At 39.9% G+C, this 25,739-nt stretch overlaps 12 non-coding genes across 12 annotated transcripts; all 12 read right to left on the bottom strand.

The window, feature by feature from the left end:
* Positions 1-1,170: 1,170 nt before the first annotated feature.
* On the bottom strand, positions 1,171-1,252 carry TRNAL-AAG (transfer RNA leucine (anticodon AAG)). Its single transcript has one exon. It is a non-coding gene; the product is annotated as a tRNA-Leu (tRNA).
* A 246-nt stretch (positions 1,253-1,498) lies between these two features.
* Positions 1,499-1,580, bottom strand: TRNAL-UAG (transfer RNA leucine (anticodon UAG)). Its single transcript has one exon. It is a non-coding gene; the product is annotated as a tRNA-Leu (tRNA).
* Positions 1,581-4,545: 2,965 nt separating this feature from the next.
* Positions 4,546-4,627, bottom strand: TRNAL-AAG (transfer RNA leucine (anticodon AAG)). The gene has a single exon. It is a non-coding gene; the product is annotated as a tRNA-Leu (tRNA).
* A 246-nt stretch (positions 4,628-4,873) lies between these two features.
* Positions 4,874-4,955, bottom strand: TRNAL-UAG (transfer RNA leucine (anticodon UAG)). Its single transcript has one exon. It is a non-coding gene; the product is annotated as a tRNA-Leu (tRNA).
* Positions 4,956-7,734: 2,779 nt separating this feature from the next.
* Positions 7,735-7,816, bottom strand: TRNAL-UAG (transfer RNA leucine (anticodon UAG)). The gene has a single exon. It is a non-coding gene; the product is annotated as a tRNA-Leu (tRNA).
* Positions 7,817-10,779: 2,963 nt separating this feature from the next.
* Positions 10,780-10,861, bottom strand: TRNAL-AAG (transfer RNA leucine (anticodon AAG)). The gene has a single exon. It is a non-coding gene; the product is annotated as a tRNA-Leu (tRNA).
* A 246-nt stretch (positions 10,862-11,107) lies between these two features.
* TRNAL-UAG (transfer RNA leucine (anticodon UAG)) lies at positions 11,108-11,189 on the bottom strand. The gene has a single exon. It is a non-coding gene; the product is annotated as a tRNA-Leu (tRNA).
* Positions 11,190-16,001: 4,812 nt separating this feature from the next.
* Positions 16,002-16,083, bottom strand: TRNAL-UAG (transfer RNA leucine (anticodon UAG)). Its single transcript has one exon. It is a non-coding gene; the product is annotated as a tRNA-Leu (tRNA).
* A 2,484-nt stretch (positions 16,084-18,567) lies between these two features.
* On the bottom strand, positions 18,568-18,649 carry TRNAL-AAG (transfer RNA leucine (anticodon AAG)). The gene has a single exon. It is a non-coding gene; the product is annotated as a tRNA-Leu (tRNA).
* Positions 18,650-18,887: 238 nt separating this feature from the next.
* On the bottom strand, positions 18,888-18,969 carry TRNAL-UAG (transfer RNA leucine (anticodon UAG)). Its single transcript has one exon. It is a non-coding gene; the product is annotated as a tRNA-Leu (tRNA).
* Positions 18,970-21,933: 2,964 nt separating this feature from the next.
* On the bottom strand, positions 21,934-22,015 carry TRNAL-AAG (transfer RNA leucine (anticodon AAG)). Its single transcript has one exon. It is a non-coding gene; the product is annotated as a tRNA-Leu (tRNA).
* Positions 22,016-25,525: 3,510 nt separating this feature from the next.
* Positions 25,526-25,607, bottom strand: TRNAL-UAG (transfer RNA leucine (anticodon UAG)). The gene has a single exon. It is a non-coding gene; the product is annotated as a tRNA-Leu (tRNA).
* Between the last annotated feature and the right edge of the window lie 132 nt (positions 25,608-25,739).

Below are 25,739 nucleotides of genomic sequence, written 5' to 3'. Positions count from 1 at the left end.
AGCAAATACAAAAGAAGATTAAAACACATGTAAGTTTGTATGTTAGTAAAATCATAAGAGTAAGTTCAAAACAATTTTCAAGCACATATCATACTGGCAGCAGTGGGATGAAAGCACATGCAAATTTTGTCTGTTTTCATAATTATAAGAATAAGATCAAAAGATTTTCAAGAACTCATACTGCTGAGTCATACTCAGCATGATTAAGTAGGCTTCCTTAGAGTAAGTGAAGTACATTTGACAACATTTAAAATTAGTGCATGTTGGAAAAAGGGCATGTCTCTAAACATTAGGAAAAACCAATGATTCTATCAACGGTCTTTATCTTAACTGAAAACCGAAAAATCATACAAATACAAAAGAAGATTAGATCACATGCTAATTTGCATGTTAGCAAAATCATAAGAATAAGTACAAAAACATTTCAAGACCTCATAATACTGGCAGCAGTGGGATTAAAGCATATGCTAATTTTGTATGTTAGCATAGTTATAAGAATAAGATTTTAAGGAACTCTTACTACTGGCAGCAGTGGGATTTGAACCTACAGGTCTGTTGTCAAATGGTTAAGTCTCTAAACAATAGGAAAAACCAATGAATCTATCAACTGTCTTTTCCTAAACAGAAATCCACACACTCATGCAAATACAAAATCATAAGAATTAGATCAAAAGGTTCTGAAGACCTACTGGCAGCAGTGGGATTTGAACCAACGCCTCTGAAGAGACTGGAGCCTTAATCCAGCGCCTTAGACCGCTCGGCCATGCTACCTTTAGCAGCATGATTTTTAAGATTCCTTATCTTAACTGAAAACCACTAAATTATACAAATACAAAAGATTAAATCACATGTTAATTTGCATGTTAGCAAAATCATAAGAATAAGTACAAAAACATTTCAAGACCGCATAATACTGGCAGCAGTGGGATTAAAGCATATGTTAATTTTGTATGTTAGCGTATGTATAAGAATAAGATAAAAAGGTTTTAAGGAACTCTTACTACTGGCAGCAGTGGGATTTAAACCTACAGGTCTGTTGTAAAATGGTTAAGTCTCTAAACAATAGGAAAAAACAATGATTCTATCAACTGTCTTTTCCTAAGCAGAAACCCACACACTCATGCAAATACAAAATCATTTGAATTAGATCAAAATGTTCTGAAGACCTACTGGCAGCAGTGGGATTTGAACCCACGCCTCTGAAGAGACTGGAGCCTTAATCCAGCGCCTTAGACCGCTCGGCCATGCTACCTTAATATACTACATGAAAAAAGCTTCCTTAGAGTAAGTTTAGTGAATTTTCCTACATTTTAACTTTTTCAAGGTGGAAAATGGATAGGTCTCTAAGCAAAAAGGAAAAAGCAATGATTCTATCTACTGTCTTTTGCAAAACAGCAAAGCATGGACTCATACAAATACAAAATAATAAAACACATGCTAATTTTTCTATTAGCAAAATCATAAATATAAGCTAAAAAGTTTCAAAGTAGAAATACACTGGCAGCAGTGGGATTTGAACCCACGCCTCCAAAGAGACTGGAGCCTAAGTCCAGCGCCTTAGACCACTCGGCCATGCTACCTTTAACAGCATGATTTTTACGATTCCTTATCTTAACTGAAAACCGCAAAATTATACAAATACAAAAGATTAAATCACATGTTAATTTGCATGTTAGCAAAATCATAAGAATAAGTACAAAAACATTTCAAGACCGCATAATACTGGCAGCAGTGGGATTAAAGCATATGCTAATTTTGTATGTTAGCATAATTATAAGAATAAGATAACAAGGTTTAACATAGCATAATGTTCTAGAATAGTCTGTTTAATCGCCGCATACTCACAGTTCCCCCGAGGGTCCATAGCTCTATAGGCTTCAGCAGCTCCACCCTCTAAGAACCCCACAAGATGTCGAACTCGCTCCCTTTCCGGGACTTCCATTAATCAACACTGATGCTCAAAGTCCTGGAAGAAGCCCTCAATGTCGCCTGCAGCCTCATTAAAGGGCTTAAAGTCTTTGTGGGACACTCTGGGGAGTTCCCTCATGGTGGGTGCTGAGGTTACAGTCTGTCTGGAGCTTCTAGCTGCTTCCAAAGCGATCTGCTCCAGCAATGCCATCTCCTGAGCTCTGTGAATGGCCTTCCTCTTATCGTCTATGGTGGCCTCTTCTCCCAGAAATGCCAACTCCTCCTCGTACCACACAACCCACTGACTTTTTTGGGTATTTACCTCCGGCTGCAGTCTTTCCTCCATTTGCTGTGAGGATCCTTCCTCAGTGTCATCTTGCAGGCGAACTCCTTCCAAAGCCTCAATTAGCTGCTCCTTGGAGAGTCCTTTAAAACGGACTCCTACTTCATGGGCCTTTGTTTGTAGGTTCATCGCAGTCCAGCTCTTGTACTCTGCGGTGCTGGTTCCCAATGTTGATGGGCCTTTGTCCTCCATTCCTTCTGCTCTGATCCCACTGCTGCCAACCAGTTTGTGACGGGGTGTACAGCAGAGCAGGAAGGGACAACAGGCCGAGGGATGATCCAATGAGATTTATTAAAGCAGGGAGCATACAACATCAAATATCCATAATGTCCTTCAAGTCCACCAGAAGTCCACAATAAGCCCAAGTAAATAAACAGATCTGGAGGTGCTTTCCAGTAATCGCGCACCCGATAAACGAAACAATAGTCCTTCCACGAGTCCAACAGAACAGATTCGGGGGCACCTCCAGATAATCCTTGTGCCAGCTAACAAAGCAATAGTCCACATGAGTCCAAGGGATCCCAAAACAATCTCACGAACGACGAGATATGTCCTCAGCTCAAGTCTCATCCCGTTCGCTTCCGCAGTCACAGATGGACGTGGGGTCTTGCCTCAGCTAAGAATCCCCACTCCTTCCCCTTTAAGGATCAACTCACATCTGATCTCAAAAATAAGAATGGATTGTCTGAGCTCCTGGGATCCGCCCATGAAGGGGGGTAGGGGTCACACCTTCTATTCAATGGTTGGGTCCACCTGAAGATTCTAGACTGGTCGGCTCCTCTTAGTCTATCTAGTATGTACATATGACTAGCCACCTGCTGTGAGAAAGAATGGCTATTCTTCACTAGTGGTGTTGACAAACCTTAATTACATTATAGCTTAGGGCTGCAAATATTGGGGGAAGGAGACGTATTGTTACAGGTGAACTCCCAGCACAAGAAAATACATAAATTACAGCTAATAGAAACCAGAGAACAGTTACATACATCAAATGGCATATTATTCAAATACAGGACAGGGCAAAAGTACATATCATGACAGACATGTCTCTAAATATTAGGAAAAAAACAATAATTCTATCAACTGTTTTTATCTTAACCAGAAAGAAAACACTTAAGCAAATACAAAAGAAGATTAAAACACATGTAAGTTTGTATGTTAGTAAAATCATAAGAGTAAGTTCAAAACAATTTTCAAGCACATATCATACTGGCAGCAGTGGGATGAAAGCACATGCAAATTTTGTCTGTTTTCATAATTATAAGAATAAGATCAAAAGATTTTCAAGAACTCATACTGCTGAGTCATACTCAGCATGATTAAGTAGGCTTCCTTAGAGTAAGTGAAGTACATTTGACAACATTTAAAATTAGTGCATGTTGGAAAAAGGGCATGTCTCTAAACATTAGGAAAAACCAATGATTCTATCAACGGTCTTTATCTTAACTGAAAACCGAAAAATCATACAAATACAAAAGAAGATTAGATCACATGCTAATTTGCATGTTAGCAAAATCATAAGAATAAGTACAAAAACATTTCAAGACCTCATAATACTGGCAGCAGTGGGATTAAAGCATATGCTAATTTTGTATGTTAGCATAGTTATAAGAATAAGATAAAAAGGTTTTAAGGAACTCTTACTACTGGCAGCAGTGGGATTTGAACCTACAGGTCTGTTGTCAAATGGTTAAGTCTCTAAACAATAGGAAAAACCAATGAATCTATCAACTGTCTTTTCCTAAACAGAAATCCACACACTCATGCAAATACAAAATCATAAGAATTAGATCAAAAGGTTCTGAAGACCTACTGGCAGCAGTGGGATTTGAACCAACGCCTCTGAAGAGACTGGAGCCTTAATCCAGCGCCTTAGACCGCTCGGCCATGCTACCTTTAGCAGCATGATTTTTAAGATTCCTTATCTTAACTGAAAACCACTAAATTATACAAATACAAAAGATTAAATCACATGTTAATTTGCATGTTAGCAAAATCATAAGAATAAGTACAAAAACATTTCAAGACCGCATAATACTGGCAGCAGTGGGATTAAAGCATATGTTAATTTTGTATGTTAGCGTATGTATAAGAATAAGATAAAAAGGTTTTAAGGAACTCTTACTACTGGCAGCAGTGGGATTTAAACCTACAGGTCTGTTGTAAAATGGTTAAGTCTCTAAACAATAGGAAAAAACAATGATTCTATCAACTGTCTTTTCCTAAACAGAAACCCACACACTCATGCAAATACAAAATCATTTGAATTAGATCAAAATGTTCTGAAGACCTACTGGCAGCAGTGGGATTTGAACCCACGCCTCTGAAGAGACTGGAGCCTTAATCCAGCGCCTTAGACCGCTCGGCCATGCTACCTTAATATACTACATGAAAAAAGCTTCCTTAGAGTAAGTTTAGTGAATTTTCCTACATTTTAACTTTTTCAAGGTGGAAAATGGATAGGTCTCTAAGCAAAAAGGAAAAAGCAATGATTCTATCTACTGTCTTTTGCAAAACAGCAAAGCATGGACTCATACAAATACAAAATAATAAAACACATGCTAATTTTTCTATTAGCAAAATCATAAATATAAGCTAAAAAGTTTCAAAGTAGAAATACACTGGCAGCAGTGGGATTTGAACCCACGCCTCCAAAGAGACTGGAGCCTAAGTCCAGCGCCTTAGACCACTCGGCCATGCTACCTTTAACAGCATGATTTTTACGATTCCTTATCTTAACTGAAAACCGCAAAATTATACAAATACAAAAGATTAAATCACATGTTAATTTGCATGTTAGCAAAATCATAAGAATAAGTACAAAAACATTTCAAGACCGCATAATACTGGCAGCAGTGGGATTAAAGCATATGCTAATTTTGTATGTTAGCATAATTATAAGAATAAGATAACAAGGTTTAACATAGCATAATGTTCTAGAATAGTCTGTTTAATCGCCGCATACTCACAGTTCCCCCGAGGGTCCATAGCTCTATAGGCTTCAGCAGCTCCACCCTCTAAGAACCCCACAAGATGTCGAACTCGCTCCCTTTCCGGGACTTCCATTAATCAACACTGATGCTCAAAGTCCTGGAAGAAGCCCTCAATGTCGCCTGCAGCCTCATTAAAGGGCTTAAAGTCTTTGTGGGACACTCTGGGGAGTTCCCTCATGGTGGGTGCTGAGGTTACAGTCTGTCTGGAGCTTCTAGCTGCTTCCAAAGCGATCTGCTCCAGCAATGCCATCTCCTGAGCTCTGTGAATGGCCTTCCTCTTATCGTCTATGGTGGCCTCTTCTCCCAGAAATGCCAACTCCTCCTCGTACCACACAACCCACTGACTTTTTTGGGTATTTACCTCCGGCTGCAGTCTTTCCTCCATTTGCTGTGAGGATCCTTCCTCAGTGTCATCTTGCAGGCGAACTCCTTCCAAAGCCTCAATTAGCTGCTCCTTGGAGAGTCCTTTAAAACGGACTCCTACTTCATGGGCCTTTGTTTGTAGGTTCATCGCAGTCCAGCTCTTGTACTCTGCGGTGCTGGTTCCCAATGTTGATGGGCCTTTGTCCTCCATTCCTTCTGCTCTGATCCCACTGCTGCCAACCAGTTTGTGACGGGGTGTACAGCAGAGCAGGAAGGGACAACAGGCCGAGGGATGATCCAATGAGATTTATTAAAGCAGGGAGCATACAACATCAAATATCCATAATGTCCTTCAAGTCCACCAGAAGTCCACAATAAGCCCAAGTAAATAAACAGATCTGGAGGTGCTTTCCAGTAATCGCGCACCCGATAAACGAAACAATAGTCCTTCCACGAGTCCAACAGAACAGATTCGGGGGCACCTCCAGATAATCCTTGTGCCAGCTAACAAAGCAATAGTCCACATGAGTCCAAGGGATCCCAAAACAATCTCACGAACGACGAGATATGTCCTCAGCTCAAGTCTCATCCCGTTCGCTTCCGCAGTCACAGATGGACGTGGGGTCTTGCCTCAGCTAAGAATCCCCACTCCTTCCCCTTTAAGGATCAACTCACATCTGATCTCAAAAATAAGAATGGATTGTCTGAGCTCCTGGGATCCGCCCATGAAGGGGGGTAGGGGTCACACCTTCTATTCAATGGTTGGGTCCACCTGAAGATTCTAGACTGGTCGGCTCCTCTTAGTCTATCTAGTATGTACATATGACTAGCCACCTGCTGTGAGAAAGAATGGCTATTCTTCACTAGTGGTGTTGACAAACCTTAATTACATTATAGCTTAGGGCTGCAAATATTGGGGGAAGGAGACGTATTGTTACAGGTGAACTCCCAGCACAAGAAAATACATAAATTACAGCTAATAGAAACCAGAGAACAGTTACATACATCAAATGGCATATTATTCAAATACAGGACAGGGCAAAAGTACATATCATGACAGACATGTCTCTAAATATTAGGAAAAAAACAATAATTCTATCAACTGTTTTTATCTTAACCAGAAAGAAAACACTTAAGCAAATACAAAAGAAGATTAAAACACATGTAAGTTTGTATGTTAGTAAAATCATAAGAGTAAGTTCAAAACAATTTTCAAGCACATATCATACTGGCAGCAGTGGGATGAAAGCACATGCAAATTTTGTCTGTTTTCATAATTATAAGAATAAGATCAAAAGATTTTCAAGAACTCATACTGCTGAGTCATACTCAGCATGATTAAGTAGGCTTCCTTAGAGTAAGTGAAGTACATTTGACAACATTTAAAATTAGTGCATGTTGGAAAAAGGGCATGTCTCTAAACATTAGGAAAAACCAATGATTCTATCAACGGTCTTTATCTTAACCGAAAACCGAAAAATCATACAAATACAAAAGAAGATTAGATCACATGCTAATTTGCATGTTAGCAAAATCACAAGAATAAGTACAAAAACATTTCAAGACCGCATAATACTGGCAGCAGTGGGATTAAAGCATATGCTAATTTTGTATGTTAGCATAGTTATAAGAATAAGATAAAAAGGTTTTAAGGAACTCTTACTACTGGCAGCAGTGGGATTTGAACCTACAGGTCTGTTGTAAAATGGTTAAGTCTCTAAACAATAGGAAAAACCAATGATTCTATCAACTGTCTTTTCCTAAACAGAAATCCACACACTCATGCAAATACAAAATCATTTGAATTAGATCAAAATGTTCTGAAGTGCAGCAGTGGGATTTGAACCCACGCCTCTGAAGAGACCGCTCGGCCATGCTACCTTAATATACTATATGAAAAAAGCTTTCTTAGAGTAAGTTTAGTGAATTTTCCTACAGTTTAACTTCTTCAAGGTGGAAAATGGAAAGGTCTCTAAGCAAAAAGGAAAAAGCAATGATTCTATCTACTGTCTTTTGCAAAACAGCAAAGCATGGACTCATACAAATACAAAATAATAAAACACATGCTAATTTTTCTATTAGCAAAATCATAAATATAAGCTAAAAAGTTTCAAAGTAGAAATACACTGGCAGCAGTGGGATTTGAACCCACGCCTCCAAAGAGACTGGAGCCTAATTCCAGCGCCTTAGACCACTCGGCCATGCTACCTTTAACAGCATGATTTTTACGATTCCTTATCTTAACTGAAAACCGCAAAATTATACAAATACAAAAGATTAAATCACGTTAATTTGCATGTTAGCAAAATCATAAGAATAAGTACAAAAACATTTCAAGACCGCATAATACTGGCAGCAGTGGGATTAAAGCATATGCTAATTTTGTATGTTAGCATAATTATAAGAATAAGATAACAAGGTTTAACATAGCATAATGTCCTAGAATAGTCTGTTTAATCGCCGCATACTCACAGTTCCCCTGAGGGTCCATAGCTCTATAGGCTTCAGCAGCTCCACCCTCTAAGAACCCCACAAGATGTCGAACTCGCTCCCTTTCCGGGACTTCCATTAATCAACACTGATGCTCAAAGTCCTGGAAGAAGCCCTCAATGTCGCCTGCAGCCTCATTAAAGGGCTTAAAGTCTTTGTGGGACACTCTGGGGAGTTCCCTCATGGTGGGTGCTGAGGTTACAGTCTGTCTGGAGCTTCTAGCTGCTTCCAAAGCGATCTGCTCCAGCAATGCCATCTCCTGAGCTCTGTGAATGGCCTTCCTCTTATCGTCTATGGTGGCCTCTTCTCCCAGAAATGCCAACTCCTCCTCGTACCACACAACCCACTGACTTTTTTGGGTATTTACCTCCGGCTGCAGTCTTTCCTCCATTTGCTGTGAGGATCCTTCCTCAGTGTCATCTTGCAGGCGAACTCCTTCCAAAGCCTCAATTAGCTGCTCCTTGGAGAGTCCTTTAAAACGGACTCCTACTTCATGGGCGTTTGTTTGTAGGTTCATCGCAGTCCAGCTCTTGTACTCTGCGGTGCTGGTTCCCAATGTTGATGGGCCTTTGTCCTCCATTCCTTCTGCTCTGATCCCACTGCTGCCAACCAGTTTGTGACGGGGTGTACAGCAGAGCAGGAAGGGACAACGGGCCGAGGGATGATCCAATGAGATTTATTAAAGCAGGGAGCATACAACATCAAATATCCATAATGTCCTTCAAGTCCACCAGAAGTCCACAATAAGCCCAAGTAAATAAACAGATCTGGAGGTGCTTTCCAGTAATCCCGCACCCGATAAACGAAACAATAGTCCTTCCACGAGTCCAACAGAACAGATTCGGGGGCACCTCCCGATAATCCTTGTGCCAGCTAACAAAGCAATAGTCCACATGAGTCCAAGGGATGCCAAAACAATCTCACGAACGACGAGATATGTCCTCAGCTCAAGTCTCATCCCGTTCGCTTCCGCAGTCACAGATGGACGTGGGGTCTTGCCTCAGCTAAGAATCCCCACTCCTTCCCCTTTAAGGATCAACTCACATCTGATCTCAAAAATAAGAATGGATTGTCTGAGCTCCTGGGATCCGCCCATGAAGGGGGGTGGGGGTCACACCTTCTATTCAATGGTTGGGTCCACCTGAAGATTCTAGACTGGTCGGCTCCTCTTAGTCTATCTAGTATGTACATATGACTAGCCACCTGCTGTGAGAAGGAATGGCTATTCTTCACTAGTGGTGTTGACAAACCTTAATTACATTATAGCTTAGGGCTGCAAGTATTGGGGGAAGGAGACGTATTGTTACAGGTGAACTCCCAGCACAAGAAAATACATAAATTACAGCTAATAGAAACCAGAGAAAAGTTACATACATCAAATGGCATATTATTCAAATACAGGACAGGGCAAAAGTACATATCATGACAGACATGTCTCTAAATATTAGGAAAAAAACAATAATTCTATCAACTGTTTTTATCTTAACCAGAAAGAAAACACTTAAGCAAATACAAAAGAAGATTAAAACACATGTAAGTTTGTATGTTAGTAAAATCATAAGAGTACGTTCAAAACAATTTTCAAGCACTTATCATACTGGCAGCAGTGGGATGAAAGCACATGCAAATTTTGTCTGTTTTCATAATTATGAGAATAAGATCAAAAGATTTTCAAGAACTCATACTGCTGAGTCATACTCAGCATGATTAAGTAGGCTTCCTTAGAGTAAGTGAAGTACATTTGACAACATTTAAAATTAGTGCATGTTGGAAAAAGGGCATGTCTCTAAACATTAGGAAAAACCAATGATTCTATGAACGGTCTTTATCTTAACCGAAAACCGAAAAATCATACAAATACAAAAGAAGATTAGATCACATGCTAATTTTCATGTTAGCAAAATCATAAGAATAAGTACAAAAACATTTCAAGACCTCATAATACTGGCAGCAGTGGGATTAAAGCATATACTAATTTTGTATGTTAGCATAGTTATAAGAATAAGATAAAAAGGTTTTAAGGAACTCTTACTACTGGCAGCAGTGGGATTTGAACCTACAGGTCTGTTGTAAAATGGTTAAGTCTCTAAACAATAGGTAAAACCAATGATTCTATCAACTGTCTTTTCCTAAACAGAAATCCACACACTCATGCAAATACAAAATCATAAGAATTAGATCAAAAGGTTCTGAAGACCTACTGGCAGCAGTAGGATTTGAACCCACGCCTCTGAAGAGACTGGAGCCTTAATCCAGCCCCTTAGACCGCTCGGCCATGCTACCTTTAGCAGCATGATTTTTAAGATTCCTTATCTTAACTGAAAACCACTAAATTATACAAATACAAAAGATTAAATCACATGTTAATTTGCATGTTAGCAAAATCATAAGAATAAGTACAAAAACATTTCAAGACCGCATAATACTGGCAGCAGTGGGATTAAAGCATATGTTAATTTTGTATGTTAGCGTATGTATAAGAATAAGATAAAAAGGTTTTAAGGAACTCTTACTACTGGCAGCAGTGGGATTTAAACCTACAGGTCTGTTGTAAAATGGTTAAGTCTCTAAACAATAGGAAAAAACAATGATTCTATCAACTGTCTTTTCCTAAACAGAAACCCACACACTCATGCAAATACAAAATCATTTGAATTAGATCAAAATGTTCTGAAGACCTACTGGCAGCAGTGGGATTTGAACCCACGCCTCTGAAGAGACTGGAGCCTTAATCCAGCGCCTTAGACCGCTCGGCCATGCTACCTTAATATACTACATGAAAAAAGCTTCCTTAGAGTAAGTTTAGTGAATTTTCCTACATTTTAACTTCTTCAAGGTGGAAAATGGATAGGTCTCTAAGCAAAAAGGAAAAAGCAATGATTCTATCTACTGTCTTTTGCAAAACAGCAAAGCATGGACTCATACAAATACAAAATAATAAAACACATGCTAATTTTTCTATTAGCAAAATCATAAATATAAGCTAAAAAGTTTCAAAGTAAAATTACACTGGCAGCAGTGGGATTTGAACCCACGCCTCCAAAGAGACTGGAGCCTAAATCCAGCGCCTTAGACCACTCGGCCATGCTACCTTTAACAGCATGATTTTTACGATTCCTTATCTTAACTGAAAACCGCAAAATTATACAAATACAAAAGATTAAATCACATGTTAATTTGCATGTTAGCAAAATCATAAGAATAAGTACAAAAACATTTCAAGACCGCATAATACTGGCAGCAGTGGGATTAAAGCATATGCTAATTTTGTATGTTAGCATAATTATAAGAATAAGATAACAAGGTTTAACATAGCATAATGTTCTAGAATAGTCTGTTTAATCGCCGCATACTCACAGTTCCCCCGAGGGTCCATAGCTCTATAGGCTTCAGCAGCTCCACCCTCTAAGAACCCCACAAGATGTCGAACTCGCTCCCTTTCCAGGACTTCCATTAATCAATACTGATGCTCAAAGTCCTGGAAGAAGCCCTCAATGTCGCCTGCAGCCTCATTAAAGGGCTTAAAGTCTTTGTGGGACACTCTGGGGAGTTCCCTCATGGTGGGTGCTGAGGTTACAGTCTGTCTGGAGCTTCTAGCTGCTTCCAAAGCGATCTGCTCCAGCAATGCCATCTCCTGAGCTCTGTGAATGGCCTTCCTCTTATCGTCTATGGTGGCCTCTTCTCCCAGAAATGCCAACTCCTCCTCGTACCACACAACCCACTGACTTTTTTGGGTATTTACCTCCGGCTGCAGTCTTTCCTCCATTTGCTGTGAGGATCCTTCCTCAGTGTCATCTTGCAGGCGAACTCCTTCCAAAGCCTCAATTAGCTGCTCCTTGGAGAGTCCTTTAAAACGGACTCCTACTTCATGGGCGTTTGTTTGTAGGTTCATCGCAGTCCAGCTCTTGTACTCTGCGGTGCTGGTTCCCAATGTTGATGGGCTTTTGTCCTCCATTCCTTCTGCTCTGATCCCACTGCTGCCAACCAGTTTGTGACGGGGTGTACAGCAGAGCAGGAAGGGACAACGGGCCGAGGGATGATCCAATGAGATTTATTAAAGCAGGGAGCATACAACATCAAATATCCATAATGTCCTTCAAGTCCACCAGAAGTCCACAATAAGCCCAAGTAAATAAACAGATCTGGAGGTGCTTTCCAGTAATCCCGCACCCGATAAACGAAACAATAGTCCTTCCACGAGTCCAACAGAACAGATTCGGGGGCACCTCCCGATAATCCTTGTGCCAGCTAACAAAGCAATAGTCCACATGAGTCCAAGGGATGCCAAAACAATCTCACGAACGACGAGATATGTCCTCAGCTCAAGTCTCATCCCGTTCGCTTCCGCAGTCACAGATGGACGTGGGGTCTTGCCTCAGCTAAGAATCCCCACTCCTTCCCCTTTAAGGATCAACTCACATCTGATCTCAAAAATAAGAATGGATTGTCTGAGCTCCTGGGATCCGCCCATGAAGGGGGGTGGGGGTCACACCTTCTATTCAATGGTTGGGTCCACCTGAAGATTCTAGACTGGTCGGCTCCTCTTAGTCTATCTAGTATGTACATATGACTAGCCACCTGCTGTGAGAAGGAATGGCTATTCTTCACTAGTGGTGTTGACAAACCTTAATTACATTATAGCTTAGGGCTGCAAGTATTGGGGGAAGGAGACGTATTGTTACAGGTGAACTCCCAGCACAAGAAAATACATAAATTACAGCTAATAGAAACCAGAGAAAAGTTACATACATCAAATGGCATATTATTCAAATACAGGACAGGGCAAAAGTACATATCATGACAGACATGTCTCTAAATATTAGGAAAAAAACAATAATTCTATCAACTGTTTTTATCTTAACCAGAAAGAAAACACTTAAGCAAATACAAAAGAAGATTAAAACACATGTAAGTTTGTATGTTAGTAAAATCATAAGAGTACGTTCAAAACAATTTTCAAGCACTTATCATACTGGCAGCAGTGGGATGAAAGCACATGCAAATTTTGTCTGTTTTCATAATTATGAGAATAAGATCAAAAGATTTTCAAGAACTCATACTGCTGAGTCATACTCAGCATGATTAAGTAGGCTTCCTTAGAGTAAGTGAAGTACATTTGACAACATTTAAAATTAGTGCATGTTGGAAAAAGGGCATGTCTCTAAACATTAGGAAAAACCAATGATTCTATGAACGGTCTTTATCTTAACCGAAAACCGAAAAATCATACAAATACAAAAGAAGATTAGATCACATGCTAATTTTCATGTTAGCAAAATCATAAGAATAAGTACAAAAACATTTCAAGACCTCATAATACTGGCAGCAGTGGGATTAAAGCATATACTAATTTTGTATGTTAGCATAGTTATAAGAATAAGATAAAAAGGTTTTAAGGAACTCTTACTACTGGCAGCAGTGGGATTTGAACCTACAGGTCTGTTGTAAAATGGTTAAGTCTCTAAACAATAGGTAAAACCAATGATTCTATCAACTGTCTTTTCCTAAACAGAAATCCACACACTCATGCAAATACAAAATCATAAGAATTAGATCAAAAGGTTCTGAAGACCTACTGGCAGCAGTAGGATTTGAACCCACGCCTCTGAAGAGACTGGAGCCTTAATCCAGCCCCTTAGACCGCTCGGCCATGCTACCTTTAGCAGCATGATTTTTAAGATTCCTTATCTTCTTTCTTATTTTTAGTGACTCTATAGCGACAGGGTCTGTTCCGCAGGACTGGCGCATAGCAAATGTGGTGCCAATATTCAAAAAGGGCTCTAAAAGTGAACCTGGAAATTATAGGCCAGTAAGTCTAACCTCTATTGTTGGTAAAATATTTGAAGGGTTTCTGAGGGATGTTATTCTGGATTATCTCAATGAGAATAACTGTTTAACTCCATATCAGCATGGGTTTATGAGAAATCGCTCCTGTCAAACCAATCTAATCAGTTTTTATGAAGAGATAAGCTATAGGCTGGACCACGGTGAGTCATTGGACGTGGTATATCTCGATTTTTCCAAAGCGTTTGATACCGTGCCGCACAAGAGGTTGGTACACAAAATGAGAATGCTTGGTCTGGGGGAAAATGTGTGTAAATGGGTTAGTAACTGGCTTAGTGATAGAAAGCAGAGAGTGGTTATAAATGGTATAGTCTCTAACTGGGTCGCTGTGACCAGTGGGGTACCGCAGGGGTCAGTATTGGGACCTGTTCTCTTCAACATATTCATTAATGATCTGGTAGAAGGTTTACACAGTAAAATATCGATATTTGCAGATGATACAAAACTATGTAAAGCAGTTAATACAAGAGAAGATAGTATTCTGCTACAGATGGATCTGGATAAGTTGGAAACTTGGGCTGAAAGGTGGCAGATGAGGTTTAACAATGATAAATGTAAGGTTATACACATGGGAAGAGGGAATCAATATCACCATTACACACTGAACGGGAAACCACTGGGTAAATCTGACAGGGAGAAGGACTTGGGGATCCTAGTTAATGATAAACTTACCTGGAGCAGCCAGTGCCAGGCAGCAGCTGCCAAGGCAAACAGGATCATGGGGTGCATTAAAAGAGGTCTGGATACACATGATGAGAGCATTATACTGCCTCTGTACAAATCCCTAGTTAGACCGCACATGGAGTACTGTGTCCAGTTTTGGGCACCGGTGCTCAGGAAGGATATAATGGAACTAGAGAGAGTACAAAGGAGGGCAACAAAATTAATAAAGGGGATGGGAGTACTACAATACCCAGATAGATTAGCGAAATTAGGATTATTTAGTCTAGAAAAAAGACGACTGAGGGGCGATCTAATAACCATGTATAAGTATATAAGGGGACAATACAAATATCTCGCTGAGGATCTGTTTATACCAAGGAAGGTGACGGGCACAAGGGGGCATTCTTTGCGTCTGGAGGAGAGAAGGTTTTTCCACCAACATAGAAGAGGATTCTTTACTGTTAGGGCAGTGAGAATCTGGAATTGCTTGCCTGAGGAGGTGGTGATGGCGAACTCAGTCGAGGGGTTCAAGAGAGGCCTGGATGTCTTCCTGGAGCAGAACAATATTGTATCATACAATTATTAGGTTCTGTAGAAGGACGTAGATCTGGGGATTTATTATGATGGAATATAGGCTGAACTGGATGGACAAATGTCTTTTTTCGGCCTTACTAACTATGTTACTATGTTACTATGTTATCTTAACTGAAAACCACAAAATTATACAAATACAAAAGATTAAATCACATGTTAATTTGCATGTTAGCAAAATCATAAGAATAAGTACAAAAACATTTCAAGACCGCATAATACTGGCAGCAGTGGGATTAAAGCATATGCTAATTTTGTATATTAGCGTATGTATAAGAATAAGATAAAAAGGTTTTAAGGAACTCTTACTACTGGCAGCAGTGGGATTTAAACCTACAGGTCTGTTGTAAAATGGTTAAGTCTCTAAACAATAGGAAAAAACAATGATTCTATCAACTGTCTTTTCCTAAACAGAAACCCACACACTCACGCAAATACAAAATCATTTGAATTAGATCAAAATGTTCTGAAGACCTACTGGCAGCAGTGGGGTTTGAACCCACGCCTCTGAAGAGACTGGAGCCTTAATCCAGCGCCTTAGACCGCTCAGCCATGCTACCCTAATTTACTACATAAAAAAAGCTTCCTTAGAGTAAGTTTAGTGAATTTTCCTACAGTTTAACTTCTTCAAGGTGGAAAATGGATAGGTCTCTAAGCAAAAAGGAAAAAGCAATGATTCTATCTACTGTCTTTTGCAAAACAGCAAAGCATGGACTCATAAAAATACAAAATAATAAAACACATGCTAATTTTTCTATTAGCAAAATCATAAATATAAGCTAAAAAGTTTCAAAGTAGAAATACACTGGCAGCAGTGGGATTTGAACCCACGCCTCCAAAGAGACTGGAGCCTAAGTCCAGCGCCTTAGACCACTCGGCCATGCTACCTTTAACAGCATGAATTTTACGATTCCTTATCTTAACTGAAAACCGCAAAATTATACAAATACAAAAGATTAAATCACATGTCAATTTGCATGTTAGCAAAATCATAAGAATAAGTACAAAAACATTTCAAGACCGCATAATACTGGCAGCAGTGGGATTAAAGCATATGCTAATTTTGTATGTTAGCATAATTATAAGAATAAGATAACAAGGTTTAACATAGCATAATGTTCTAGAATAGTCTGTTTAATCGCCGCATACTCACAGTTCCCCCGAGGGTCCATAGCTCTATAGGCTTCAGCAGCTCCACCCTCTAAGAACCCCACAAGATGTCGAACTCGCTCCCTTTCCGGGACTTCCATTAATCAACACTGATGCTCAAAGTCCTGGAAGAAGCCCTCAATGTCGCCTGCAGCCTCATTAAAGGGCTTAAAGTCTTTGTGGGACACTCTGGGGAGTTCCCTCATGGTGGGTGCTGAGGTTACAGTCTGTCTGGAGCTTCTAGCTGCTTCCAAAGCGATCTGCTCCAGCAATGCCATCTCCTGAGCTCTGTGAATGGCCTTCCTCTTATCGTCTATGGTGGCCTCTTCTCCCAGAAATGCCAACTCCTCCTCGTACCACACAACCCACTGACTTTTTTGGGTATTTACCTCCGGCTGCAGTCTTTCCTCCATTTGCTGTGAGGATCCTTCCTCAGTGTCATCTTGCAGGCGAACTCCTTCCAAAGCCTCAATTAGCTGCTCCTTGGAGAGTCCTTTAAAACGGACTCCTACTTCATGGGCGTTTGTTTGTAGGTTCATCGCAGTCCAGCTCTTGTACTCTGCGGTGCTGGTTCCCAATGTTGATGGGCCTTTGTCCTCCATTCCTTCTGCTCTGATCCCACTGCTGCCAACCAGTTTGTGACGGGGTGTACAGCAGAGCAGGAAGGGACAACGGGCCGAGGGATGATCCAATGAGATTTATTAAAGCAGGGAGCATACAACATCAAATATCCATAATGTCCTTCAAGTCCACCAGAAGTCCACAATAAGCCCAAGTAAATAAACAGATCTGGAGGTGCTTTCCAGTAATCCCGCACCCGATAAACGAAACAATAGTCCTTCCACGAGTCCAACAGAACAGATTCGGGGGCACCTCCCGATAATCCTTGTGCCAGCTAACAAAGCAATAGTCCACATGAGTCCAAGGGATGCCAAAACAATCTCACGAACGACGAGATATGTCCTCAGCTCAAGTCTCATCCCGTTCGCTTCCGCAGTCACAGATGGACGTGGGGTCTTGCCTCAGCTAAGAATCCCCACTCCTTCCCCTTTAAGGATCAACTCACATCTGATCTCAAAAATAAGAATGGATTATCTGAGCTCCTGGGATCCGCCCATGAAGGGGGGTAGGGGTCACACCTTCTATTCAATGGTTGGGTCCACCTGAAGATTCTAGACTGGTCGGTTCCTCTTAGTCTATCTAGTATGTACATATGACTAGCCACCTGCTGTGAGAAAGAATGGCTATTCTTCACTAGTGGTGTTGACAAACCTTAATTACATTATAGCTTAGGGCTGCAAGTATTGGGGGAAGGAGACGTATTGTTACAGGTGAACTCCCAGCACAAGAAAATACATAAATTACAGCTAATAGAAACCAGAGAACAGTTACATACATCAAATGGCATATTATTCAAATACAGGACAGGGCAAAAGTACATATCATGACAGACATGTCTCTAAATATTAGGAAAAAAACAATAATTCTATCAACTGTTTTTATCTTAACCAGAAAGAAAACACTTAAGCAAATACAAAAGAAGATTAAAACACATGTAAGTTTGTATGTTAGTAAAATCATAAGAGTAAGTTCAAAACAATTTTCAAGCACATATCATACTGGCAGCAGTGGGATGAAAGCACATGCAAATTTTGTCTGTTTTCATAATTATAAGAATAAGATCAAAAGATTTTCAAGAACTCATACTGCTGAGTCATACTCAGCATGATTAAGTAGGCTTCCTTAGAGTAAGTGAAGTACATTTGACAACATTTAAAATTAGTGCATGTTGGAAAAAGGGCATGTCTCTAAACATTAGGAAAAACCAATGATTCTATCAACGGTCTTTATCTTAACTGAAAACCGAAAAATCATACAAATACAAAAGAAGATTAGATCACATGCTAATTTGCATGTTAGCAAAATCATAAGAATAAGTACAAAAACATTTCAAGACCTCATAATACTGGCAGCAGTGGGATTAAAGCATATGCTAATTTTGTATGTTAGCATAGTTATAAGAATAAGATAAAAAGGTTTTAAGGAACTCTTACTACTGGCAGCAGTGGGATTTGAACCTACAGGTCTGTTGTAAAATGGTTAAGTCTCTAAACAATAGGAAAAAACAATGATTCTATCAACTGTCTTTTCCTAAACAGAAACCCACACACTCATGCAAATACAAAATCATTTGAATTAGATCAAAATGTTCTAAAGACCTACTGGCAGCAGTGGGATTTGAACCCACGCCTCTGAAGAGACTGGAGCCTTAATCCAGCGCCTTAGACCGCTCGGCCATGCTACCCTAATATACTACATAAAAAAGCTTCCTTAGAGTAAGTTTAGTGAATTTTCCTACATTTTAACTTCTTCAAGGTGGAAAATGGATAGGTCTCTAAGCAAAAAGCAATGATTCTATCTACTGTCTTTTGCAAAACAGCAAAGCATGGACTCATACAAATACAAAATAATAAAACACATGCTAATTTTTCTATTAGCAAAATCATAAATATAAGCTAAAAAGTTTCAAAGTAGAAATACACTGGCAGCAGTGGGATTTGAACCCACGCCTCCAAAGAGACTGGAGCCTAAGTCCAGCGCCTTAGACCACTCGGCCATGCTACCTTTAACAGCATGAATTTTACGATTCCTTATCTTAACTGAAAACCGCAAAATTATACAAATACAAAAGATTAAATCACATGTCAATTTGCATGTTAGCAAAATCATAAGAATAAGTACAAAAACATTTCAAGACCGCATAATACTGGCAGCAGTGGGATTAAAGCATATGCTAATTTTGTATGTTAGCATAATTATAAGAATAAGATAACAAGGTTTAACATAGCATAATGTTCTAGAATAGTCTGTTTAATCGCCGCATACTCACAGTTCCCCCGAGGGTCCATAGCTCTATAGGCTTCAGCAGCTCCACCCTCTAAGAACCCCACAAGATGTCGAACTCGCTCCCTTTCCGGGACTTCCATTAATCAACACTGATGCTCAAAGTCTGGAAGAAGCCCTCAATGTCGCCTGCAGCCTCATTAAAGGGCTTAAAGTCTTTGTGGGACACTCTGGGGAGTTCCCTCATGGTGGGTGCTGAGGTTACAGTCTGTCTGGAGCTTCTAGCTGCTTCCAAAGCGATCTGCTCCAGCAATGCCATCTCCTGAGCTCTGTGAATGGCCTTCCTCTTATCGTCTATGGTGGCCTCTTCTCCCAGAAATGCCAACTCCTCCTCGTACCACACAACCCACTGACTTTTTTGGGTATTTACCTCCGGCTGCAGTCTTTCCTCCATTTGCTGTGAGGATCCTTCCTCAGTGTCATCTTGCAGGCGAACTCCTTCCAAAGCCTCAATTAGCTGCTCCTTGGAGAGTCCTTTAAAACGGACTCCTACTTCATGGGCCTTTGTTTGTAGGTTCATCGCAGTCCAGCTCTTGTACTCTGCGGTGCTGGTTCCCAATGTTGATGGGCCTTTGTCCTCCATTCCTTCTGCTCTGATCCCACTGCTGCCAACCAGTTTGTGACGGGGTGTACAGCAGAGCAGGAAGGGACAACAGGCCGAGGGATGATCCAATGAGATTTATTAAAGCAGGGAGCATACAACATCAAATATCCATAATGTCCTTCAAGTCCACCAGAAGTCCACAATAAGCCCAAGTAAATAAACAGATCTGGAGGTGCTTTCCAGTAATCCCGCACCCGATAAACGAAACAATAGTCCTTCCACGAGTCCAACAGAACAGATTCGGGGGCACCTCCAGATAATCCTTGTGCCAGCTAACAAAGCAATAGTCCACATGAGTCCAAGGGATCCCAAAACAATCTCACGAACGACGAGATATGTCCTCAGCTCAAGTCTCATCCCGTACGCTTCTGCAGTCACAGATGGACGTGGGGTCTTGCCTCAGCTAAGAATCCCCACTCCTTCCCCTTTAAGGATCAACTCACATCTGATCTCAAAAATAAGAATGGATTATCTGAGCTCCTGGGATCCGCCCATGAAGGGGGGTAGGGGTCACACCTTCTATTCAATGGTTGGGTCCACCTGAAGATTCTAGACTGGTCGGCTCCTCTTAGTCTATCTAGTATGTACATATGACTAGCCACCTGCTGTGAGAAAGAATGGCTATTCTTCACTAGTGGTGTTGACAAACCTTAATTACATTATAGCTTAGGGCTGCAAGTATTGGGGGAAGGAGACATATTGTTACAGGTGAACTCCCTGCACAAGAAAATACATAAATTACAGCTAATAGAAACCAGAGAACAGTTACATACATCAAATGGCATATTATTCAAATACAGGACAGGGCAAAAGTACATATCATGACAGACATGTCTCTAAATATTAGGAAAAAAACAATAATTCTATCAACTGTTTTTATCTTAACCAGAAAGAAAACACTTAAGCAAATACAAAAGAAGATTAAAACACATGTAAGTTTGTATGTTAGTAAAATCATAAGAGTAAGTTCAAAACAATTTTCAAGCACATATCATACTGGCAGCAGTGGGATGAAAGCACATGCAAATTTTGTCTGTTTTCATAATTATAAGAATAAGATCAAAAGATTTTCAAGAACTCATACTGCTGAGTCATACTCAGCATGATTAAGTAGGCTTCCTTAGAGTAAGTGAAGTACATTTGACAACATTTAAAATTAGTGCATGTTGGAAAAAGGGCATGTCTCTAAACATTAGGAAAAACCAATGATTCTATCAACGGTCTTTATCTTAACCGAAAACCGAAAAATCATACAAATACAAAAGAAGATTAGATCACATGCTAATTTGCATGTTAGCAAAATCATAAGAATAAGTACAAAAACATTTCAAGACCTCATAATACTGGCAGCAGTGGGATTAAAGCATATGCTAATTTTGTATGTTAGCATAGTTATAAGAATAAGATAAAAAGGTTTTAAGGAACTCTTACTACTGGCAGCAGTGGGATTTGAACCTACAGGTCTGTTGTAAAATGGTTAAGTCTCTAAACAATAGGAAAAACCAATGATTCTATCAACTGTCTTTTCCTAAACAGAAATCCACACACTCATGCAAATACAAAATCATAAGAATTAGATCAAAAGGTTCTGAAGACCTACTGGCAGCAGTGGGATTTGAACCCACGCCTCAGAAGAGACTGGAGCCTTAATCCAGCGCCTTAGACCGCTCGGCCATGCTACCTTTAGCAGCATGACTTTTAAGATTCCTTATCTTAACTGAAAACCACAAAATTATACAAATACAAAAGATTAAATCACATGTTAATTTGCATGTTAGCAAAATCATAAGAATAAGTACAAAAACATTTCAAGACCGCATAATACTGGCAGCAGTGGGATTAAAGCATATGCTAATTTTGTATATTAGCGTATGTATAAGAATAAGATAAAAAGGTTTTAAGGAACTCTTACTACTGGCAGCAGTGGGATTTAAACCTACAGGTCTGTTGTAAAATGGTTAAGTCTCTAAACAATAGGAAAAAACAATGATTCTATCAACTGTCTTTTCCTAAACAGAAACCCACACACTCATGCAAATACAAAATCATTTGAATTAGATCAAAATGTTCTGAAGACCTACTGGCAGCAGTGGGATTTGAACCCACGCCTCTGAAGAGACTGGAGCCTTAATCCAGCGCCTTAGACCGCTCGGCCATGCTACCTTTAGCAGCATGACTTTTAAGATTCCTTATCTTAACTGAAAACCACAAAATTATACAAATACAAAAGATTAAATCACATGTTAATTTGCATGTTAGCAAAATCATAAGAATAAGTACAAAAACATTTCAAGACCGCATAATACTGGCAGCAGTGGGATTAAAGCATATGCTAATTTTGTATGTTAGCATAATTATAAGAATAAGATAACAAGGTTTAACATAGCATAATGTTCTAGAATAGTCTGTTTAATCGCCGCATACTCACAGTTCCCCCGAGGGTCCATAGCTCTATAGGCTTCAGCAGCTCCACCCTCTAAGAACCCCACAAGATGTCGAACTCGCTCCCTTTCCGGGACTTCCATTAATCAACACTAACATAGTAACATAGTAACATAGTTAGTAAGGCCGAAAAAAGACATTTGTCCATCCAGTTCAGCCTATATTCCATCATAATAAATACCCAGATCTACGTCCTTCTACAGAACCTAATAATTGTATGATACAATATTGTTCTGCTCCAGGAAGACATCCAGGCCTCTCTTGAACCCCTCGACTGAGTTCGCCATCACCACCTCCTCAGGCAAGCACTGATGCTCAAAGTCCTGGAAGAAGCCCTCAATGTCGCCTGCAGCCTCATTAAAGGGCTTAAAGTCTTTGTGGGACACTCTGGGGAGTTCCCTCATGGTGGGTGCTGAGGTTACAGTCTGTCTGGAGCTTCTAGCTGCTTCCAAAGCGATCTGCTCCAGCAATGCCATCTCCTGAGCTCTGTGAATGGCCTTCCTCTTATCGTCTATGGTGGCCTCTTCTCCCAGAAATGCCAACTCCTCCTCGTACCACACAACCCACTGACTTTTTTGGGTATTTACCTCCGGCTGCAGTCTTTCCTCCATTTGCTGTGAGGATCCTTCCTCAGTGTCATCTTGCAGGCGAACTCCTTCCAAAGCCTCAATTAGCTGCTCCTTGGAGAGTCCTTTAAAACGGACTCCTACTTCATGGGCCTTTGTTTGTAGGTTCATCGCAGTCCAGCTCTTGTACTCTGCGGTGCTGGTTCCCAATGTTGATGGGCCTTTGTCCTCCATTCCTTCTGCTCTGATCCCACTGCTGCCAACCAGTTTGTGACGGGGTGTACAGCAGAGCAGGAAGGGACAACAGGCCGAGGGATGATCCAATGAGATTTATTAAAGCAGGGAGCATACAACATCAAATATCCATAATGTCCTTCAAGTCCACCAGAAGTCCACAATAAGCCCAAGGAAATAAACAGATCTGGAGGTGCTTTCCAGTAATCCCGCACCTGATAAACGAAACAATAGTCCTTCCACGAGTCCAACAGAACAGATTCGGGGGCACCTCCAGATAATCCTTGTGCCAGCTAACAAAGCAATGGTCCACATGAGTCCAAGGGATCCCAAAACAATCTCACGAACGACGAAATATGTTCTCAGCTCAAGTCTCATCCCGTACGCTTCCGCAGTCACAGATGGACGTGGGGTCTTGCCTCAGCTAAGAATCCCCACTCCTTCCCCTTTAAGGATCAACTCACATCTGATCTCAAAAATAAGAATGGATTATCTGAGCTCCTGGGATCCGCCCATGAAGGGGGGTAGGGGGTCACACCTTCTATTCAATGGTTGGGTCCACCTGAAGATTCTAGACTGGTCGGCTCCTCTTAGTCTATCAAGTATGTACATATGACTAGCCACCTGCTGTGAGAAAGAATGGCTATTCTTCACTAGTGGTGTTGACAAACCTTAATTACATTATAGCTTAGGGCTGCAAGTATTGGGGGAAGGAGACATATTGTTACAGGTGAACTCCCAGCACAAGAAAATACATAAATTACAGCTAATAGAAACCAGAGAACAGTTACATACATCAAATGGCATATTATTCAAATACAGGACAGGGCAAAAGTACATATCATGACAGACATGTCTCTAAATATTAGGAAAAAAACAATAATTCTATCAACTGTTTTTATCTTAACCAGAAAGAAAACACTTAAGCAAATACAAAAGAAGATTAAAACACATGTAAGTTTGTATGTTAGTAAAATCATAAGAGTAAGTTCAAAACAATTTTCAAGCACATATCATACTGGCAGCAGTGGGATGAAAGCACATGCAAATTTTGTCTGTTTTCATAATTATAAGAATAAGATCAAAAGATTTTCAAGAACTCATACTGCTGAGTCATACTCAGCATGATTAAGTAGGCTTCCTTAGAGTAAGTGAAGTACATTTGACAACATTTAAAATTAGTGCATGTTGGAAAAAGGGCATGTATCTAAACATTAGGAAAAACCAATGATTCTATCAACGGTCTTTATCTTAACTGAAAACCGAAAAATCATACAAATACAAAAGAAGATTAGATCACATGCTAATTTGCAGGTTAGCAAAATCATAAGAATAAGTACAAAAACATTTCAAGACCTCATAATACTGGCAGCAGTGGGATTAAAGCATATGCTAATTTTGTATGTTAGCATAGTTATAAGAATAAGATAAAAAGGTTTTAAGGAACTCTTACTACTGGCAGCAGTGGGATTTGAACCTACAGGTCTGTTGTAAAATGGTTAAGTCTCTAAACAATAGGAAAAACCAATGATTCTATCAACTGTCTTTTCCTAAACAGAAATCCACACACTCATGCAAATACAAAATCATAAGAATTAGATCAAAAGGTTCTGAAAACCTACTGGCAGCAGTGGGATTTGAACCAACGCCTCTGAAGAGACTGGAGCCTTAATCCAGTGCCTTAGACCGCTCGGCCATGCTACCTTTAGCAGCATGATTTTTAAGATTCCTTATCTTAACTGAAAACCACTAAATTATACAAATACAAAAGATTAAATCACATGTTAATTTGCATGTTAGCAAAATCATAAGAATAAGTACAAAAACATTTCAAGACCGCATAATACTGGCAGCAGTGGGATTAAAGCATATGTTAATTTTGTATGTTAGCGTATGTATAAGAATAAGATAAAAAGGTTTTAAGGAACTCTTACTACTGGCAGCAGTGGGATTTAAACCTACAGGTCTGTTGTAAAATGGTTAAGTCTCTAAACAATAGGAAAAAACAATGATTCTATCAACTGTCTTTTCCTAAACAGAAACCCACACACTCATGCAAATACAAAATCATTTGAATTAGATCAAAATGTTCTGAAGACCTACTGGCAGCAGTGGGATTTGAACCCACGCCTCTGACGAGACTGGAGCCTTAATCCAGCGCCTTAGACCGCTCGGCCATGCTACCTTAATATACTACATGAAAAAAGCTTCCTTAGAGTAAGTTTAGTGAATTTTCCTACATTTTAACTTCTTCAAGGTGGAAAATGGATAGGTCTCTAAGCAAAAAGGAAAAAGCAATGATTCTATCTACTGTCTTTTGCAAAACAGCAAAGCATGGACTCATACAAATACAAAATAATAAAACACATGCTAATTTTTCTATTAGCAAAATCATAAATATAAGCTAAAAAGTTTCAAAGTAAAAATACACTGGCAGCAGTGGGATTTGAACCCACGCCTCCAAAGAGACTGGAGCCTAAATCCAGCGCCTTAGACCACTCGGCCATGCTACCTTCAACAGCATGATTTTTACGATTCCTTATCTTAACTGAAAACCGCAAAATTATACAAATACAAAAGATTAAATCACATGTTAATTTGCATGTTAGCAAAATCATAAGAATAAGTACAAAAACATTTCAAGA

The sequence above is a fragment of the Ranitomeya imitator genome, chromosome 4, assembly GCF_032444005.1.
Source record: "Ranitomeya imitator isolate aRanImi1 chromosome 4, aRanImi1.pri, whole genome shotgun sequence".
In the NCBI taxonomy this organism is placed as follows: domain Eukaryota; kingdom Metazoa; phylum Chordata; class Amphibia; order Anura; family Dendrobatidae; genus Ranitomeya; species Ranitomeya imitator.
Note: the sequence above shows the minus strand (reverse complement) of the source record. Positions and strands in the feature narration are given on the sequence as shown.